At 43.6% G+C, this 3,973-nt stretch overlaps 1 protein-coding gene across 5 annotated transcripts in view; it reads left to right on the forward strand.

Moving 5' to 3' along the window:
- fbxl7 (F-box and leucine-rich repeat protein 7) overlaps positions 1-3,973 on the forward strand; it is a 293,470-nt gene that overhangs the window by 155,095 nt on the left and 134,402 nt on the right. The window lies entirely within an intron of this gene.

Raw genomic sequence — 3,973 nt, forward strand, 5'->3', positions numbered from 1 at the left:
TGCATAAACCTGACAGGCGCTGCTAATGCCAAAAATGTTTAAATGCATTTTTAATGCAAAACACTTGATTTCCTGCTGGTGTCAGCATGTTGGGTGAAATGCACTCGAGGTTGGAGAAGATCGGTGGTCAGAGGTTTAGTGGGAATGCTGTTAAAGGAAATTTACTTCTCATATAGTGGATCTCACATTTTTGTAACATGAAAAACTTTTAAAAACATATGTTTAGCTCAGCATCTCCCAACATTCTCTCATGAAATGCAGAACTACTGGAGCTACTGTGTTCACTGCACTTCTGCAACTTGATCTATCATAGAATTTAAAAATAGCATTACTAACTTTGAATTTAAATTGTTGAAAAAAGAGTGATTTCCAGTTTTTTTTTTGTTCATGAACTGATTTTAGTATAAATATTAGCTTAAATTGTGATATCATCTGAGTTTTTTATAAACATCATTTAGAATTGAATCATTTTAATTCCTTTTAGTTTTCCTTTTTTTGAGTAATGTTGTTTTGACAGAAAGTACTGCTTGAATCATGTGGAAATGATTTTCTGAGCTCAGGGGGAATCCTAACTCTGAAGAAATAGGGTGAGGGGTTGGATGGCAGCAGGTGGTGAGTCAAACTATCGATTTTTTTTGAATGAGTGTGCAATCTGGCTGCAATGCATCTACTTCTAGTTTAAACAGGTACATTTGGATACCAGCAGGAATCCTACTCACTGAAGTCATGGATTTCCTAATTGGGAGCAGGCTGTAATAGTTAACACAATTAGAGGATATTAATGAGGTATTTTTAAATTGTTCTTAACTTGCCCCCCCCCCCCCCCCCCCCCCCCCCCCCCAAAAGAAAAAAACGTGGGTTTCCGGTGGGGGGTGGGCAGCAGATAGAGGGTAAAATTGAATGGACAGAATTCCTTCCTGGAGCCCACCCAAAACCCAGGCGCAAGTTAACAATAAGGACAGGCAGGGTCCCAGGTGGACAACATACTCGTTCATCTATTAAGGCCCTTAACCGGTAACTTAATGGCCAATTAGGGCCATTAAGTTACCTGGCCAGCTTCAATTTCTAGGCTGGCAGGAGTGGGTATGGATAGGGTAGGAAAGTGTTTTTTCCCCATGTTGGCAGGAAGGTGGGGGCACCTCAATCTGAAGGCCCCCCCTCACTCCCAGGACCTCGGAACTCTTGGACATCTCCCCACAAGCCTACTCCCTGACGTCGTGAAAGCCACAACCCCAGCCAATCACTTGAATCCCTGGGACGTCTGCTCCTTAGGCGCATACCTTCAGAGACCAGTTGTGATTCGCACTGTTCTGCTGTCATACCACTGTGGATGGATTTTTTGACCGGGGGGGGGGGGGGTGATTCTGGCATAGGGACCGATAATGATAAATTAGTTTGTTATTATGATGTTTCCAACATTGGAAAATGTTGTATGTTATTGACAGTGGGGAGGGGCCAGTTATATCATGCTTTTATACTGATGTAAAACACAACTTTGCACTTTCTGTGATATTTTCCATGCCTGTTGCCGAACCATCTAATGCGAATGGGAGTGGAAAATCCTGGGCATTGTCTTTGGTCCTCACTACAAACTCTGTCCAATCCTCCCTGGTATCTGTGTGACTGTTAGCAATCTTGACCCTGAGATGAGCTTTCATCCACTATCCACACTGTCATGAAGATTGCCTATTTCCTCTTCTGTAACATCATTAGACTCCACCCTGTCTCAGCCTTTGAATTATTGAAACCTTTATCCATACCTTTGTTATCTCCAGACTTGACAGACTAGTATACTTCTGGCTGGCACTTCATCTAAAACTCTGTTGCTCATGTTCTTTCTTGCATCAAACCTTACTCACTCATCCCCACTGTGCTCTCTGACCTACACTGGTTATCTGTTCAGCAGTGTCTCACCCCTGGTTACAAATCCCTCCGTGACCTAACCCTTCCAAGTTATTTGTTCTTCTCAAATTCTGGACCCTTAAATATCCCCAATTTGAATGGCTCAAATTTAATAAAAAAGTGGCCTCCCCTTCAGTTTCTTTGGCCTTTGCTCTGGAATTCCCTCCCAATCCTTTGTTTCTTGACCTTGCTTTCCTCTTCAAATACACCTTAAAACCTATCTCTTTGTCTAGGCTTTTTGTTACTTGCTACAGAGTAGCCTTTAGCCTATCCCACTTCCAGGTAGGCAGAGAGGGCCGGTAGGCCTCTCTAGAGTTCCGGCCTCCTGGTCTGCCACTGGGTGCTCACCACCAGAGAGGTAAACTGACCTCCCAACACCAAGAACCCGGAGTTTGGTTAGAAAATCCCAATCGTCCTCCTTGCAGTGCCCTTAGCAAGTCTCTTAATGAGCTTAATCGGCTGCCTGAAATCATAGAAATCATAGAAACCCTACAGTGCAGAAGGAGGCCATTCGGCCCATCGAGTCTGCACCGACCACAATCCCACCCAGGCCCTACCCCCACATATTTCACCTGCTAATCCCTCTAACCTCCGCATCTCAGGGGCAATTTTTAACCTGGCCAATCAACCTAACCAGCACATCTTTGGACTGTGGGAGGAAACCCACGCAGACACGAGGAGAATGTGCAAACTCCACACAGACAGTGACCCGAGCCGGGAATCGAACCCGGGACCCTGGAGCTGTGAAGCAGCAGTGCTAACCACTGTGCTACCGTGCCGCCATCATCATCTCTCTCTCTCGCGCCCCCCCTCCCCCCCCCACACACACACACACACACACACACACACACACACACACACACACACACACACACACACACACACACACACACACACACACACACACACAGCTCTCTGTGGCTGTCTATCCTGTGATGGTGCACCCTCAGTTGGCATGAGGTTCTTTGAGAAATCCTATGACATATTAACTTTGAAGGCTCTGGAAGACAAAGGAGAGGAATATAATTTAGTTGTGGCAAAGTTACAGTCATGATAATTAGCATACACAGTGAACTCATGGTTCAACCATTAATTAAATAAAGTTAACACCCGTGTCAGAGATATATTAATTCTGCTATCTGGTTAATTCTGCTGTCCGCCCGTCCACGGATGTTGGCTCTATTCTCTCTCCACAGATGCTGTCAGACCTGCTGAGATTTTTCAGCATTTTCTGTTTTTGTTTCAGATTTCAACATCTGCAGTATTTTGCTTTTATCTATCCTACTTCTCCATCTCTGACTGAGTGGATTGCAGAAGTGCCACTTATCCACAACGTGAGATCCATTGAATCTGTGGGCTAGGTTATTCCCTGTCCAATCTTTGAATACCTTGGCCCATCTAAAAGTGTGTCCATTTCCATAGGTTTTTGTAATAACTTTGACGGTGACTCATTGTGGCTTAAAGATAATGAAGGGTTTATTGATGAGGATAAATAGATAATATATAAACAACAGTCTGACAGAACTAACTACGCGACTATTCTCCACTCCTCCCTGGCTCCAGCTGAGGATCCTTCCCGACCCAAGATGCGCACTCTTGCACCCAGTTGTCTTGGCTTCCTGCGCAGCCACTTCGTAGGGTCTAGCCTGATCACATGTCTCTCGAGGATTACCCCATTAAAGAAGCCACGCTACCACAGTTTTGCATTTCTTTTTTCTGTAAGAAGTGAAGAAAACCATCCTGTGAGTGAGCGAAACTGTGTTCTTTACCCAACGGATGTAAAACTTATGCCATGCCTCACAAAATGTTGCAAGCAACTCAGATTGTTGGAGCTGTGGGTTGACAAGTCCCTAGGCTCTGATGGAATTCATCCTTAAAAGAAGTGGCTAATGAAATGAGGTTTTTTTAGAGAAAGTTTTCAGTTTCAATCAAGTTTACATACAAAATATAATTTTCTAGATACTTAGAAGTTTACACAAATACAGAATGCTTCTTACAAAGTCTCAAAGCTTAAATGCTAGGTAATCAAAATTTAAGAAAAAAGCTAATTTGTTATAGATTTTTGTTGAGT

The sequence above is a fragment of the Mustelus asterias genome, chromosome 2 (genome assembly GCF_964213995.1).
Source record: "Mustelus asterias chromosome 2, sMusAst1.hap1.1, whole genome shotgun sequence".
Classification (NCBI taxonomy): domain Eukaryota; kingdom Metazoa; phylum Chordata; class Chondrichthyes; order Carcharhiniformes; family Triakidae; genus Mustelus; species Mustelus asterias.